Source organism: Haliotis cracherodii, unplaced genomic scaffold (assembly GCF_022045235.1).
Source record: "Haliotis cracherodii isolate W230 unplaced genomic scaffold, xgHalCrac1.p SCAF_13, whole genome shotgun sequence".
Classification (NCBI taxonomy): Eukaryota; Metazoa; Mollusca; class Gastropoda; order Lepetellida; family Haliotidae; genus Haliotis; species Haliotis cracherodii.
In genome coordinates this window covers 18,308,104-18,326,965 of record NW_027266268.1, presented here as the reverse complement: position 1 = coordinate 18,326,965, position 18,862 = coordinate 18,308,104, and the positions used below count along the sequence as shown (strand labels likewise).

The 18,862-nt window shown below is 40.7% G+C and overlaps 1 pseudogene; it reads left to right on the top strand.

Annotated features, from left to right (window-relative positions):
* Positions 1-3,879: 3,879 nt before the first annotated feature.
* Positions 3,880-18,543, top strand: LOC139458488 (uncharacterized; annotated as a pseudogene).
* The last annotated feature ends 319 nt before the right edge of the window (positions 18,544-18,862 follow it).

Here is an 18,862-nt window from a genome sequence, read left to right as displayed (position 1 = left end):
GTCTTAATGTGATGAAATAAGTGAAATACATTAAATAGCACTACAATCCTGACACCTAATCATCGTCCAAACACAATGCAATGAGCGTCAACCGAATGTCAACAGAAACAAAGTAACACAGTTACAATTATTGTTCAACAATAAAATTCACTGACATGTAACAATTGCATAAAGCGTCGTAAAATCGTTGATATATCTCCCCACGTCACCTGACAACCCACATCTCCACAAATCAACTCACCACTTAAGTATTATGCTCGACAGGATAGGTTTTTATATGCATCAGTTAGTTGAGGTGTTTTCACCAGTAGTTCTCTGTACCTTACAGGTAAAGAACAGTAAGGAACACCTGTTTTTGTCTTCACCAGTAACTGAGATGCTATTCTTGGTTACCCTGTTGAGTTGTTTAGAGATATTACAATTTGCGTCATATTTTCGCTTCACTTCTGCAAGTCTTTAAAGAATTCATTAAGGAATAGAAAATTAGAAAACAGTGATCCGAGTTTTATGAAGATATGTCTAACAATTGTTCATTTTGACTTGTTAAGTTGAGACGAATTATAACACAGATACAATAATATTTTCTCAAATCTGAAAAACTCTGAAATGTTTGTTAAACCTATCTCCCACAAGTCTGGAAAAAGTAGGGATTTTGTTTGATTAAAATTAATAGAAACTTGAACGAAGACCTGTCGTTTTAGAGTAATAAGCAACAGTGTATGTATATGTTACTTTGGCTGTAGGGGCGGTCGGGTAGCCTAGTGGTTAAAGCGTTAGCTCGTCACGCCGAAGACCCGGGTTCGATTCCCGACATGTGTACAATGTGTGAAGCCCATTTCTGGTGTTCCCCGCCGTGATATTGCTGGAATATTGCTAAAAGCGGCGGAAAACCATACTCACTCACTTACTCACTTTGGCTGTATAAAGGCTAAGCTCATGTCTAACATGTATGTATGTGCGTGTGAATAAGTAGTTTTTCTACATTGTACAGTACTAATCTACATTAATGCATGTATCTTATTCTGTTTTTGCATTGTTATGTTTTCTTATCATTAGTTGTCAGATTGTGTGATATTATGTAATTGGTTGTTGATCCATAGAACCGTGCATGACATAGCATCACAACTTATTGTGCCGAGGTACATAACGCATGAAGCTGTTCATTAGTACTGAATATTAGCACACAATCCTTGACTGTCAACTGACTAGGAATCCATTTGAGAAAAATAACTATTGAATGTTTGATGTTTCTTCCTCTCAACACTTATGACTATTTGAACAAGAAAATTTCAATGGAGAAGTTGAAACTGTGTCTACCATGTGAATGTCATTCAAAACTTAATGGCATGAAGCTATGAATATTCAGTTCAAGATACAGTTTTAATTGCCTTAACAACATGTTCCTCTGAGGTCCAACTGAGAAATTATCAATTTGCTTTATGTAAATGTTCTATTCTTCAACATGATCAATATATGCACTTAAAAGGCATGAATATGGTGGTGATAAACATAACTATTATTCTAATTGAATATTGACAGCTTCATTAAATATTACTACCTCTCCACTGCAAGAAAAAATATTTAAGTTTCAATACTTTTATTGGCCACAAAAATGTCCGTTTTGTTTGTAATGTTTATTCAAAGTCTGTTTTTGTACATGGTGTAAATAGAAGTTTTGAAACAGCTTTACTAGAGGTTTGAACTGTACATCATTTCAACAGTTTCGAAGCTGCCACAGAATGACAGTAGTTGGGAAATTAGTCTAATATTTTCACCTGCCTTAGGAAGCCTTCCTCATCCATTTATTTATGCATTGAATACAATATAATAAAATATGTACAAAGAATTGATTCATTTGTTGTCACTGAACCCTAAGCATACCTGCATTAAGATAATAACTTCAAGGCCAGAGAATAAGTATCCAAATGAAACAGATTCCATGGGGTGTGAAAGGCAAAGTCGTGTTGGAAATTATATGACTGATCACTGAAAATCAGGCATTCGCTAAATGGGGGAGCATGTCCTGCACAAGACTTGTTAGTCGCTATGTAAGTGCAATAATCTTGGACGCGACGTTAAACCCCATTTTACCTCACCTCACCAAGACTTGTTAAGATGTGGGTCTAAGCCTCTCTTGACTACTGAAATAATGGACATTCTGAAACATCCTCAGTAATATCAACCTATCCTAATCATTGCCTGATTAGGGCTTTAGGGCTGCTTTTTGTATAAGAAAATCTCACACCTGCAGTAGCCTGACAGTGGGCTGTTTGAAAACAGCTGCAGCAGCACACCAATAATGAACTGAGGACCCTCTAAACAACAAGTCGATCAGGGTTGCTTGGTCGTTTGTTGTTCAGCACACCACTCAACAATATGCCAACTATTCATGGTTGTCTGCAAAATGATTGAGTTCGGACCAGACAATCCAGTGATTAACATCCACACATTAATATTTGCCACATGTAATCCGCCAAGTCCCCGATCTTGTCCATACATATTATAAATACTACTCAAAAGAAGTTAAAGAACACAATATTTTCATTTAATGTCATGGGCATGACATGTTAACTATTGGCATATAACAAAATGGAGTGTTTATGGTTTACCGATCGAGGGGAAAAAGTTTCGCAAGAAGAAACAAAATGTTTAATTTAAACTGATAATTAGTTACACGCAAATGTAACTAGCCAATTGAAACTTATATAAAACCATGATCTGCCAAATGCATCGAATATAGCCTCTGACCACTTACATAGACTTCTTTATGAGAAAGTAGCCTTCTCTTATAGAAGTAAACATATGAGCATGTTACTGTTTAAATATCCGTAGGAGTTCCTGATTGAGTGTGTCGCAAGAATCAGAGTGCAGTGGTTTATCATTCCCACTAAACTCACCGCCTCAAATTACTTTATGTGTAAAAGATATAATAAATACTGACCGACAAAGATTTACTTTTAGGCCAACCTACCCAAGCCTTATGGTCTGCACAAATTCGTGAACCACTAAACATAGCAAGAAAATGTATAATCTTATTATAATGGCATTTCTGTCTCGATTTAGCAATTTCACTGCTTGCTAAAAACAGCGTGGTGCAAGAGTCATTGGATCGATTAAAAGGACAAAGGATATTTGAATAATACTGCCAAATAACATGTTGATCTCGTCGGCGCCATAGCGGACGAGGTAATGTCATCGAATGTCTAAATGTCTTGGTCAGAAGGAATCAGGCGGTATCATAACGGACCACAGGACTTTTTTTAAAAAGAAGAAGATGGAGAAGAGTGTTTTACACTCGTGTTGAAGTACACGATGATAGAAAGTACAGTGCCAGAAAAATATGATATAAAGTTTATAACATCCCTCTTTGATGAATTCGCAATGTTTTAGATCGGTTGATGGTTTTAGACATTGACAGTTATCCAAAATGTTCTGAAGATATTTCTTTGAAACTGGGAAACGACATGGATAATAAATGACACTTAACATAACCATGAGACATATCCGTGGTATGATGTCGACTATCGATAACAATAACGCCACACTCAGCCCTGCTGCATCTATAATCGAGTACGGACATACAAGCATTCAGTACTCTGAATCTGAAGTCCGTTCAGCATCCCTAGAGCAATGTGGAGAATATTATCACAGGGTATCACATATGTTATGTGACCAAGACTAATTAGTCACTCTCTAGACCAATGTGGACAATGTTTTTATCAAAGGGCATCACACGTGTTATGTAACCGAGACTAGTCAGAATGAACATCTGTTTTATTAACCTATATTAAAGGTAGTTTCCACCTGGTCCTGATTACAATATTTGGTATAAATATAGAGACAACAACCCTATCTGACAAATCGTCCTGATTGTCTACAATGCTGCTCATCTCTCTGTTCGTGGTTGTGTTGGGGGTTGCTGAGATATATGGTAAGTATTTCAACTGAATTTTCAACAGTTATTTCCAAATCTTATTTGGAAGTTTTCGGTGTCGACGTCATACTGCAAGTCTTATTTGTGTATCCCAGTTATACACATATCATATACACGTAGAGACGGATGATGCTAAAATTTGCTTTGTTCTGACATACTACATGATGTTTATATATAATGCCGATGTTTAGGTATGATAGGTGTCTTCAGTCATAGATGTTATAGAAGTATATTGTCGCCGACAAGCATCGAGACACACATATACATAAGTACTTTTCAATTTTTCTGTGTAGCTACAACGTGTGCAATCAGCCGGGCCAAAATAAGGATACAACCATGATGGCTAAAAACGAAACAGGCACGAAATGGTTTAGTCAGTGTTGATGTATTTGTTATGGGTATCATAGCTGTGTGTTGGATCTCAAGTCTTTTGACCACTGTTTTTTTAAGCCTAGTAATATTTGAATGTTTGAAGTGTATAATATCTTTTGCCCGCCACTTTATGAAAAACTGTTTGAATTTATGTGTCTCAAATATCCGGAAATTCCATGTATCCTTTGGAATTATCTACACATAGCATGTTCATATATTATTAAAGTACCACAAATACCTGCTGCAAAGTTGCTTTAAGAACACTGTGTACGTTACCACAGAAACGAGGGTCGCAGGTACCTCAGGGGTAAACATCTTTGGTCATATCTAAATACCCACAGCTTATTTTGGACTATTGGTAATGTGAAATAATTATAATTTTGAATTAAACAACTGGTCCTTACAGATTACAACTGGTCTCGGACTAACGGACTAGTGGCAGTGTGTATACCTGTATCATATTCATATCATATGAAGCAAAGAAACAGAGAAGCAAATGAAAGAGAGTCAAATAAAGATTGCCATGGAACACTCACAAAACATGTTATTCGATCATCAATATATGTTTCTCCATACAATATGAATTTGTCACTTTTAAATGTCACAGGAAATGAATACAAGATACAGTTTTACAAAAAATGGCTATTTTTGATGGAACTATACTCACACGCAAAAGAAACGCAAGTCGAGTATGCAGTATAAATATCATTTATTTTCAACAGTAAAGACAAGAAATACTAATAGGGCAAGATTGACAAAAATTTGACTTAAGACAGTTTAAAGGATTGAAAGGCAGATTAAATAATTGTTTGTTTCAAATGTTAAGGGCTTACATAGTTTCGGGTCAATACCCTAAATGTCAGTCAATACCTGGTGTGACCACCATTAGCATTGATCACTGCCACACATCAGACGATTTGTGAAGGCCCTAGGGATCCTCCTGCACACATTCAGAGCAGCTGTGCGTAGTTCATCGGAAGTTGTAGGGAATGGGCGCACATTGTGCAGACACCTTTGAACCCCATCCCACAAGCGTTCGATGGGGTTCAGATCAGGGCTGAGGGCTGGCCACGGTAGAACACGGATGTTGTGTTATTGCAGAAATGCCATGGTAGCTCTGGCAACATGGGGACGAGGGTTGTCCTTCTGGAAAATGTGTTGTTGATGTTGTGCCAGAAATGGAACAACATGGGGTCTGATCACTTGGTCGATATACCGCTGAGCACATGGGTCCAAGACTCGCATTAAGTCCAATCCCTGCCCATGTCATGACGCTAGGTCCACCCCATAGATTCCTTTCCACAACGTTTCTGTCAGCGAAACGATCACCTCGACGCCGCCAAATTCTGACTGTTCCGTCTGCATGGGAGACACAAAAGCGACTTTCATCAGAGAAGATGACACGCCTCCACTCACGATGACGTCAATTGTGATGACCCTGTGCTCACTGATGTAGTGCTTGCCGATGCCGTGGTTGGAGAACAGGACGACGTGCTGGTCGGCGACATCTGAGGTTGTTGGAACGGAGACGTCGGAATACACTGTCCCGGCTAATGTGTCGATTATGTGTTCCTATGGTCTGTCGAGCACTTTCACTTGCAGTTAGGAACGGATGTCGCTGGTGTTGACGGGTAATCTGCCGATCTTGTCGAGGTGTGGTGACCCTAGGACGACTGCTCCGAGGAAGGTCATCTGTGGTCTGTGTAGCATTGTATCGATGCAGGAGACGGTAAATTGTGGTTATGTTAACGTTGAAATGACATGAATCTTGGATCTTGGACAGACTCTCCAGCTTCCAAACGTCCGATAGCCCGGTTTCTCTGAATTTGAGTTAGGCGTGGCATTATTGACCAAGGAGTGGTAGGTCCAAGAATCGGCCACAGTTTTATACCCTCTACAGTTCGCGACAGTTCATGCATTTTCGATTTCGCGAGAAATGGGTGCATGATACCCACATATTCATTGAAATGGTGCGTTTTGGCGATTCGTTTTTTATGTTGGGTTTTTACTCGGGGCTTCCAAAATGCAACCAAAAATATTGATAACACCATCAGGCTTCACTACATGCTAAAACTCGTATCAATTTATGGTTCCATGTTTGTTACCTATTTGCTTAAAACCACATGCGTTTCTTTTGCGTATGAGTATACATAGTAAGCCATGTTGAACGTTAACAAGGGCTATAGTTGCCTGTCAACCACGGGTGTCCAAGTTCTTGCTAAAGGTATTGAGAAAAAATGTTCAGAAACGTACAAGTACATTGTCCTTTTAATACAAGAACAGAGCTTTCGATTTTTAAGTATATTACAATTGAACGCATATTTAGAATTCTTTCATATTATTTGTTTATGAATAGATAAACATACTGTACCCGTTTATGTGACGGCTTTGTTTGATCACTCAGGAAACAGAACGCGCAGGTAAATCCTGTTATCTTTTGCACGTCGAACTTTAAATTTGTTTTGACCATTGGGGCCATCTTTGCTCTGTGTTTGACGGAAAAGAGGAAACTATAGGTTTTATGCTTTGAGAGGTGATTTACCTACAGGTGTGAGTGTTTGTCCCCAGGTGCTGTGATCCCTGTCCTTGGGTCACAGGTCTCTTCCTCCTCAGTCTTCACCTTCGGCTCCACGAACTACGGTCCACAGTTTGCCGTAGATGGCGGATTTGGCACCGACTTCTCCGCTGACAACACTACGTTTGCAACTGCTACGTCAGACGCAACGCCCTACATGGACATCGACCTGGGCAGCAACTTCCTCCTCATCTCCGTCACCATCACCAACAGGGGTGACTGCTGTTGTAAGTAGAGTGAGATGGGGAGGTGGGTTTAACGCCGATTGGAACAGTATTTCAGTTAAGGAAGGCGCTTCAGTTTGATGCGGAAGGAATGGTCAAAGGGGTGTAGCTGTAAGGTTCTGCCACTTGAATAGAAACAAAGACTTTTGTAATAAGTATCAACGACTGTGTATCGAAGAAGACGTTGGCGATACCAGGAGGACATTTATGTGAGGAAACGGGAGTTTTTTAAATCAGTTTATTGGGTATACTGGATAACACTCAGACCATTAAACATAGTATACATAATCTCGTAGATATTATCATGGCGCGTTTTGTTGCATTTTCAATCTATCAAGTTCACAATTTGTGGTAAATATCCTGTTTGACATGAGGTATTGCTAATGTAGTGTTTCACATATGTGTATTCCTGATGCCACAAGCTACGAGATTGACGTGTCTGTAGCCCAATATCAATCTCCTGAGGCTCCCGTAAAATGACTATGTGCCCTTACTGTCCCCTGTCACGTCTTACAATTAACAGCACAACATTTGAAAACAAATATTTTTCTTTGAGGACAATGGTGAGTAGAGGACGTGCAAGTCCTAGAACTGTTTTAGATATTCTGAGGGATGTATTCATGTTCTGGACCATTACTAAGTAGTAAAAGTGATTTTTAGGATAATGCGTTGATTGCATCTTTCTAGAAATATCAACGAATTTCGTTTTATCATTGAACCAAATATACTCAGTTCTCAATTTCACCCAAAGGTCAAAAAAGTTTCAGAGAACTCACATTTATATGTGTTAACTGAACATTACTAAATCCTTAAAATATTTAGCACATGTCACCTCAATGAATAGAAGAATTCGTCCGACGTCGCGTTCAGCTTTTTCTGCTGTGTCACCACGAAGGAAGGATCTTCTGAGTTAAGCCCCATTCACATGGACACGTTTACTTACGTGAGTATATATACTTACATAAGTAGATTTACTTATGGTGGCATGTGAACGCATTTGCTTACGTGAGTAGATATACTCCAAGAGTAAAGAGACATGAGTAAAAGTATATTTGCTACACCTAATGAGGTCTAGTATAAGTATATTTACTCATAAGTATAAATGCTCCTGGAGTATTTCTGGTCATGTGAACAGATTCTCTATTTGCTTACGTAAGCATATATAAATCCAAGATACTGATAATCAGGAAAATACAGCTGTAGTTCCTTGCAAAGAACATAACATGTTCATAAAATGTTTCGCGTGTCATGCGAAAGTTATCGATCCACAGTTTATCATCAAATGATCGTTTGACGACATTGTTCCACCAGTGTTGAGAACGTTCTCTCTTCCACAGTTCTCTTTCCTGGCATAATCCTACGACTAATCCCATACTAAGAAAGTATGGAAAGTCTCTCTTTCGCCTCTGGTTGACTATCTTCGACAGCGACATGGCCTCAAATGATAAAAGTTCACAATTTATTTATGAAATGATGTTTACTTCTGCCTTGCATAAACTTCATGTGAACGCAATGTAAATATACATTTGCTTACATGTATAAATATACTCCATCAGTAAATTTGCTTACATGAGTAAATGTTGTCCATGTGAATGGGGCTTGAGTCGTGCAGGTAGACTAGTTCATCGGTTGATAGGCGCAGTTTGAGTGGGTTCTATTTTACAACAGGAATATGTGTTACAGTTAAAACGTAAAATCAGTTAATATGTATAATACCTAAAATGTTCAGAAATTAAATATTGTAAGATATTCTATATGATAACTAATTGTGCACTTACATTGTCCACATAGTATGTAGTACATGGCGTACCTCTCTTACGATAGAACCATTGTTTGTTCTGTTTTTTTTTCGCCAGAATCGATTGTATCGATTATTCTATTATTGATCCCAAAACTAATTTCCAGCAGATTCTATGGCGAGAATTACCTAGAATTACAACACCTTCCTGCTAAACTAGGTAGCAGTCATCTCGTTCCCATTTCACAATATGTCCCAAAGACCCTGTGTTAAACTGTGTAACCTGGCAGATCATGCCCCGACGCCGTGGATATTTGCTTATGCTGTCGACCACAAGTGTTCCTTACTTAGACTATTTGAGGCTACCTCGTTATTGTCGAATAAGATATCATCATCATCTCTCATTCTTTCCATCTTGGCAGCTGAACGTCTCCGAAACATCAGAGTCGAGGTGTACAATAACAACCCAACACTCGGAGGAACGCCTCAAGTCTGCACTACAATCGGCAGCATCGCCCCAGCCGCCAGCTCCACCACCACGTTCACCTGTTCGGCCATAGCTTTCGGAAGGTACATCCGTCTGAACAAGTTCAGCAAGGTCGACGCTAATGACGTCCTTCAGTTAGTAGAGGTTGTCCTTGATGGCGTCCAGCTAAGTAAGTATATAACTATATATACTAGTATATGATAGTAAGATGAATGAGGTTATGATACCAGCATCACAGAAAAGGTTTATTTATCTACGTTATTTTCTATGACATCCTTCAGTTAGTAGAGGTGGTCCTTGATGGCGTAAGTAAGTATACTATATATATTTGTAAGACGTTTATGAGGTTTATGAAAAATATAGAATCTATGATATTGCCCTTTCTGCTTAACTGTTTAACTGTGAATGCTTCTAATGACTGTATATTTCCTTCCTGTCGCAATATTACAGATGTAACTTTCAATCGCAACGAATTCGAAACATTTAAAGTATTAGGTAGTGTGAACTTAGCGAAGGAAACGCCACGCTTGTATAGATACCCTCGATGACACGGGCGGCTTGTCATCTAAGCCGCTGCACCCTAATGTGCTGAATTTTGCCTATTGGCTGTGTCTCGATCCGTTGATTCAAATAGCCTGTTGGCATTTTGAGGTTATCCCCGTGATTGTGGTGTGATCCGTGGTTTATCAACACCGTGACCATGTTCCTGGAGTTTGATCAGAGTGGGTTTCACCAAAGAGTACGCACCTACTACGTGCGCCAAATTGCGATTTCCTCCCACAATTATCTGACATTAGGCTATAAAACTGAAATATTGTTCAAGGCATCGTTTAACCAAACTCACTCACTTCTCCACAGGATGTCCTTGCAACCACTTTCAGCTTCGAGATAGAGGTCATCATGTCAATTTCTCGTGTTTGCTTCAGACATACCAAATTTCATTCAAATCCTTGATTCAAACGAATAATCTGAGGACCGGGAAAGGGTTCCCGGAACAAGGGGTTGCAATTCTGCATGGCGAATGGGGGACTTTTGAGATTTGATTTACGTACAGCTGTGATTGTTTGTCCCCAGTTTCTGTGATCCCCGTCCATGGGTCACAGGTCTCTTCCTCCTCAGTCTTCACCTTCGGCTCCACGAACTACGGTCCACAATTTGCCGTGGACGGCGGATTTGGAACCGATTTCGTCGTTGATAACACTACGTTTGCAACGGATGTTGGAGACACAACGCCCTACATGGACATCGACATGGGCAGCAACGTTCTACTCCGCTCCGTCACCATCACCAACAGGGGTGATTGCTGTTGTAAGTAGCATGAGACGGGGAGGTGGGTTTATCATTGAACCAAATATACTTAGTTCTCAGTTTCACCCAACAATCAAAAAAGTTTCAGAGAACTCACATTTATATGTGTTAACTGAACATTACTAAATCATTAAAATATCTAGCACATGTCATCCCATGAATAGAAGAATTCGTCCGACGTCGCGTTCAGCTTTTTCTGCTGTGTCACCACGAAGGAAGGATCTTCTGAGTTAAGCCCCATTCACATGGACACGTTTACTTGCGTGAGTATATATACTTACATAAGTAGATTTACTTATGGTGACATGTGAACGCATTTGCTTACGTGAGTAGATATACTCCAGGAGTAAAGAGACATGAGTAAAAGTATATTTGCTACACCTAATGAGGTCTAGTATAAGTATATTTACTCATAAGTATAAATGTTCCTGGAGTATTTCTGTTCATGTGAACAGATTCTCTATTTGCTTACGTAAGCATATATAAATCCAAGATACTGATAACCAAGAAAAAAAAGCTGTAGTTCCTTGCAAAGAACATAACATGTTCATAAAATGTTTCGCGTGTCATGCGAAAGTTATCGATCCACAGTTTATCATCAAATGATCGTTTGACGACATTGTTCCACCAGTGTTGAGAACGTTCTCTCTTCCACAGTTCTCTTTCCTGGCATAATCCTACGACTAATCCCATACTAAGAAAGTATGGAAAGTCTCTCTTTCGCCTCTGGTTGACTATCTTCGACAGCGACATGGCCTCAAATGATAAAAGTTCACAATTTATTAATGAAATGATGTTTACTTCTGCCTTGCATAAACTTCATGTGAACGCAATGTAAATATACTTTTGCTTACATGAATAAATATACTCAATGAGTAAATTTGCTTACATGAGTAAATGTTGTCCATGTGAATGGGGCTTGAGTCGTGCAGGTAGACTAGTTCATCGGTTGATAGGCGCAGTCTGAGTGGGTTCTATTTTACAACAGGAATATGTGTTACAGTTAAAACGTAAAATCAGTTACTATGTATAATACCTAAAATGTTCAGAAATTAAATATTGTAAGATATTCTATATGATAACTAATTGTGCACTTACATTGTCCACATAGTAGGTAGTACATGGCGTACCTCTCTTACGATAGAACCATTGTTTGTTCTGTTTTTTTCGCCAGAATCGATTGTATCGATTATTCTATTATTGATCCCAAAACTAATTTCCAGCAGATTCTATGGCGAGAATTACCTAGAATTACAACACCTTCCTGCTAAACTAGGTAGCAGTCATCTCGTTCCCATTTCACAATATGTCCCAAAGACCCTGTGTTAAACTGCTCAACCTGGCAGATCATGCCCCGACGCCGTGGATATTTGCTTATGCTGTCGACCACAAGTGTTCCTTACTTAGACTATTTGAGGCTACCTCGTTATTGTCGAATAAGATATCATCATCATCTCTCACTCTTTCCATCTTGGCAGCTGAACGTCTCCGAAATATCAGAGTTGAGGTGTACAATAACAACCCAACTCTCGGGGGAACGCCAGAAGTCTGCACTACAATCGGCAGCATCGCCCCAGCCGCCAGCTCCACCACCACGTTCACCTGCTCAGCCATAGCTTTCGGAAGGTACATCCGTCTGAACAAGTTCAGCAAGGTCGACGCTAATGACGTCCTTCAGTTAGTAGAGGTTGTCCTTGATGGCGTTCAGCTAAGTAAGTATATAACTATATATACTAGTATATGATAGTAAGATGAATGAGGTTATGATACCAGCATCACAGAAAAGGTTTATTTATCTACGTTATTTTCTATGACATCCTTCAGTTAGTAGAGGTGGTCCTTGATGGCGTCCAGCAAGGTATAATTGAAAGACGTTTGTGAGGTTTATGAAAAATATAGAATCTATGATATTGCCCTTTCTGTTTAACTGTTTAACTGTGAATGCTTCTAATGACTGTATATTTTCTTCCTGTCGCCATATTGCAGATGTAACTTTCATTCGCAAACATTTAAAGTATTAGGTAGTGTGAACTTGGCGAAGGAAACGCCACGCTTGTATAGATACCCTCGATGACACGGGCGGCTTGTCATCTAAGCCGCTGCACCCTAATGTGCTGAATTTTGCCTATTGGCTGTGTCTCGATCCGTTGATTCAAATAGCCTGTTGGCATTTTGAGGTTATCCCCGTGATTGTGGTGTGATCCGTGGTTTATCAACACCGTGACCATGTTCCTGGAGTTTGATCAGAGTGGGTTTCACCAAAGAGTACGCACCTACTACGTGCGCCAAATTGCGATTTCCTCCCACAATTAACTGACATCAGGCTATAAAACTGAAATATTGTTCAAGGCATCGTTTAACCAAACTCACTCACTTCTCCACAGGATGTCCTTGCAACCACTTTCAGCTTCGAGATAGAAGTCATCATGTCAATTTCTCGTGTTTGCTTCAGACATACCAAATTTCATTCAAATCCTTGATTCAAACGAATAATCTGAGGACCGGGAAAGGGTTCCCGCAACAAGGGTTTGCAATTCTGCATGGCGAATGGGGGACTTTTGAGATTTGATTTACGTACAGCTGTGATTGTTTGTCCCCAGTTTCTGTGATCCCAGTCCATGGGTCACAGGTCTCTTCCTCCTCAGTCTTCACCTTCGGCTCCACGAACTACGGTCCACAATTTGCCGTGGACGGCGGATTTGGAACCGATTTCGTCGTTGACAACACTACGTTTGCAACGGCTGTTGGAGACACAACGCCCTACATGGACATCGACCTGGGCAGCAACGTTCTACTCCGCTCCGTCACCATCACCAACAGGGGTGATTGCTGTTGTAAGTAGAGTGAGACGGGGAGGTGGGTTTAACGCCGATTTAAACAGTATTTCAGTTAAAGGCGGCGGTTCAATTAAATGAGGAAGGAAAAAAGTCCAAAGAGATTTAGCTGTAGGGTTTTACCGCTTGAATCGAACACAAAATCCCAGTCTAGGCGAGTCTGCGAGCAGCGTTTACAGGCATGCCGAAGAGATGCATTACTAGACGAACTGTGGCACCTAGACGACTGGATACCTTAGTTTCAAGTAGATTTTGCAGTCGTTATCATGTCTGTCTTTTTCGCTTGATGTCACCTTATGTTCTATAGTTAGCTATTAAAGTTAAACAAATATTGGCTATAGACCATATCAGAAGCACGATTTCGTGAGGAAATGGGATATTGGAAACAGAGTTTATTTCGTACACTGAAGAACATTTAAACGATGCAAAGATGACAATCCCGAAGCTATTATCGCTGTCACATTGTGATTACATTTTTAAAACTGAATAGTTGATCAGGGATACTAATTTAGTTCACATCACGTCATTAAACCCCTATCGTCACATGTTGGGCATGTATTGATGTATAGAGCTTGAAATTAGTTCCTGCTCGATGACCTCATATGCATATTTATCTGATCATGAAAACAAGTTCATCAGGTTTCTTTATCACTTCGATAACACTATCCATCCTAATATAAAATAGTTATAAAATTGTCATTAGTACCTAATGTATACCTATTGTCTCCTGAGACGAACGTAAAGTCCCCTAGGTTCCCCTTACTTGTTCCCGTTTCATGTCTTACAGTTTAACAAAACCTAGCATAGTTTTCTTGGAGGACAATGGTGAGGAGTGGAAGTCCTGGAAATGTTTTATATGTTCTATGGGATGTATTCATGTTGATGGCAATTACTCATTTATAGTGAAGGCAATTATTGGGGATACTGGTAATTCTTTCTCGGAATTATCGGCGGATTTGTGTTCATTATTTAACAAAATATTGATGATAGCCCGTTGTGTTTCCCCCCATTACCACTCCACATTTTCACTTTCTAAATCACCGACCTGACAAAAATGCCTATCGCTGTCGTTCTTGATGCTGTCGGACCGCCTCCGTGGTCGAGTGGTAGAGCGTCCACCTGGAGAGCGGAAGGTCCGGGGTTCGATCCAAAAGGACTGGTCGGCTCGGAGTATATTGTGTCTGAGTGGGGTATTCATGTTAAACTGTGGCATGGTATCTCAGTGAGCCAGCACTATAAATTGACACACAGACACACACACACACAGACACTTCACACACACACACACACACACACACACACACACACACACACACACACACACACACACACACACACACACACACACACACGTACATGCACGACGCTATATGAGTGCAATAATCTTGGACGCCACGTTTGACCCCATTTCACCGCACCTCATCTTGATGCTGTCGTCTACTTATGGTTACGTCGATATGGTTGAATGCTAAATAAGACATCATCACTCATTCTTCCGATATTTGCAGCCGAGCGTCTTCGAAACATCATCATCGAGGTGTATGACAACAACCCAACTCTTGGAGGAACGCCTCAAGTGTGCACCACAATCGGCAGCACCGCCCCCGCCGCCGGGTCGACCACGACCTTCAGCTGCTCGGGGATGCCAATCGGAAAGTACATCCGTCTTAACAAGAACACCAAGGTCGACGCTACTGATATCCTTCAGTTAGTAGAGGTGGTCCTAGATGGCGTCCAGCAACGTAAGTAGATGACTTTAGCATCTATCTGATAGTAAGATAAATGTGGTTTTATGAAAAATAAACTGACGTCCAAAAGAAACTTACCAGAGTTTAAAATCACTCTTGCTAAAAAACAACAAAACATATATGCATGAAGTAAAGTGTATTGAGAAGATCAATATATCAACATAATCAACACTGAAAATGACAATCATACCGCGACCGAGAATGACGTCAGAGCCCCCCCCCCCCCCCCCCCCCCAAAGTTGGGTGTGGTACAAAACTCGAGCTTTCAGAATCATGGACAATAGGCAGAGTACATAAACAGTCGCTCACGTTCAATAACAAGTCATTAGTAGCGTGTGTGACCACCACATGCCTCAATACACGCAAAAACTCTTCGACGCACAGAAAAAGTCAGTCGTCTGATGATGTCACGTGGGATTTGACGCAATTCTTCTTGGAGGGCCAAGATGAGTTCTTGCCGGTTGGCTGGAGAGTGTGGTCGTTGTCGAACACGACGATTCATCAAGTCCCAGAGGTGTTCTATCGGAAAACATGTCGGGTGAGCTTGCAGGCCACGACAGGACGTTGACGTTGTTGGCTGCGAGGAAGTTAGTGACAATTCTGGTTGTATGGGCTCTAGTGTTGTCATGCTGATAAATGACACCACGTGGCTGCTGTTTGAGAAATAGTAGGACAACTGGACGAAGAATGTTATCCATGTAACGCTGAGCTTTCAAGTTTCCGTCTAGGATGACCAGCGGTGTCCTCTCCTGCCCACAGATCCCTCCCCTACACCATGACACTCCCTCCACCATATGGTACGACCTCCTACACGCGACACGCCGGCGTTCGTTCACCCCTTCGGCGGTAAACACGTTGTCTTCCATCAGCCCTACACATACAGAATCGACTTTCGTCAGTGAAGACAACCCTCTGCCAGTCACGTCGTTGCCAACGTCGTACAGTCCGGGTCCGTCTCAATCGCAGACGACGATGTTGCCCTGTCAATAGCTCTGTATGGTCTAAAAGCCCTGATTCCATGAGCTGTGAGTCTCCTGGCCACTGCCTGTCGACTAAGCCTTTGACCTAAGGCATTTGTCGCCGATGACGTCACTGTCAGGAAGCGATTTCGGAGGTGCAAGTTACGCAAGTACTGGTCATCAGGGGGCGTGGTCACCCTGTGTCTGCCTGTTCTTGGCCTGTCAGCGGTCCGCCCTGTCTGTCTGTAACGTTGCATCGAGTTGGTAATACCACGGCAACACGGGAGCAACCGAAGGTTCGTGCAATATGGGCGTGGGGGGCTCCCATCTGTACCATACCCAAGACTCGTTCACGTTGTTCGACTGTGAGTCGTGGCATTTCTTTTGTGTGTGTTTTTTATCACTGTGGATGTCTGACTTGCAGTTGCAATCGTTTTATACCCTTACCCGCACGTGCATTTGCAATTGTCCGTTTTTCACTTTTTCGCGTGTTATCTCGCAAACATGTAACAGACAATTAACATTTTCTGCATACACTATTGTTGTATTTAGGTTATGCTTTAGATAGACTTCATCGAAAAAACATTTATACTTTGTCTGAAATTTATATTTTCAGTTGGTAAAGTTTCTTTTGGACGTCAGTTTAGTATCACATGATAGACTAATTTATCAACTTTTGACGCGTGGTGTGTCAACACGATGTCTGTATCCTGTGGTTTTCCCGGAGAGTGATGCAAGTGGATAGCACCAAAAGTGTAGCAAATGCAAGCTGGTATGATGAACAAGGGAGATAGTTCCATGAACATATAACTTGATCACTTGCTTGATAACGGTATAAAGAAGTATTTTATTCATAGATCTCCCTCCCTTGTTCATAAGGCTATAAGACGAAAATACTGGTTAAGATGGCGTAAAATCCAACTCACTCACTCCTCCACAGACTGTTCTTGACACCACTTCCAGCTGGGCGAAAACTGTTTCCACTTCTCTGGATTCCAAACAACCTATGCACAAGCCAAGGTAAACATCAACATCGCATCCACGTGGAATATTAATTACATTTTATATTAACAATGTATTTTTACACGTACAATTTCCCTTGACTATGCTAGCATTACGTGGTCGTGAGTGAACATCTCAGATAATGAACCGTTCTCATGAGTTTACAATATGTAAACGACTAAAACCTTTCCTCTCATGAGCTAAACCTAAATCGCTCACTCACTCAGGCGAGGAATAAGTGAGATAATGTTAACGTGACATTAAACCAGATTTACTCACTAACCCTCAGTGTATTCAGTACTCCGGATCCACGGTGATACCTTGCGTGTTTGAAGTGTACAAGAATACTGAAGTACAGAGTATCTTGTTACAGAAATTCTGTAACATAATTGGAAGCAATCGTACCATGATCCGCACCTCCGCCCAGAGCGACTTTGTCAACGGTGTTCTTGCTGCCAATGCTCAAACAGGTAAGTTATAACTCGCGTATAATGTTTCATGGCCATTCTACATTACCATTAACAGAACAAGAAATGTTTCAATTCAGACCAAGACTTGTAGTAGTGTTAGATAACCGTACAATCTTTTGAGTCAACGGGGTCATTAAAATAAAGACAAGGTTAGGATCAATTGATAGTCGATTGGTTTTAGTCCATCACAAAACACTTTGTCTCCTGGTCAATCTTAGCTGTTGATCTAGATGACTCTACTTGCACAAGGTGTCAATGTTTCAGTTTCACACATACGGCTGATTAGAAAAGTCTAGTCGTAGCCTGAACATGAGCCTAGACCGTGATGCAGGCTCCCTGGTTAGGCTACGCTAAGCAGGACTTCACGAAATAAACACTCCATTGCTTGTCGTAAGCGACGTTTAATTTGATCAGAAGGTCAATCTCGGAGATTTGGTTACATGTCATCGTACCCGACGGCGTGGGAGTCATAACGTCAACTACTCGTTGGTCTGGGTAAGACTAGGTTATTTTCAGGTTACAAAAACTTGTCTGGAAAGTTGATGAATGTGGCGTCAACACAACAAATAAAGAAACAAACAATAAGTAATAATGTGTATACTCACTTCATATTTTCTGTCACTTAGGTCAAGAATACTGGTTTGGGGTGACCAATCTTTTTGACCGGTTCCAGTGGCGATATCTCTTTATTGACGTTGTTCCCCTGAATGGCTTCACCTCTCCCCTCGTGAATGGCACGGGCACCTGCAGCAGCTCTACCCCAACGCTGTATCCAGAAAACTGCGCCGTCCTGGGGAAGAACGACGCCGGCCAATGGGAGTGGGATGACGAAGAGTGTAATCGGGAGGAGTATTTCCACTGTCTGGCAATCCTGTCCATACCTACATCCTAGATTCTTAAGAAACCAACGTATTATTGAATTTAGTTAGCAGACGTCATTAGTAAAATATATGGTTTAAAATCGGTTGAGACAATTTATCTGTCTACAAACGTAGTGTTTCGTTTTATGTCCAACCTATGATGGTTTGAAAGGTAATTAAATGACTCGTAGAATCGTACGATTGCACCTGTGAGAACAATCATTGTGTTAAACATACCTACTATATTAAAGCGATGTACTTGTTAATAAAGAATTGGCTATATTATTGTGTTGTGTTATTGGTGTAAAACATGTTTGTATTAACATATATGCCTCGGTGTTCTTTAACATA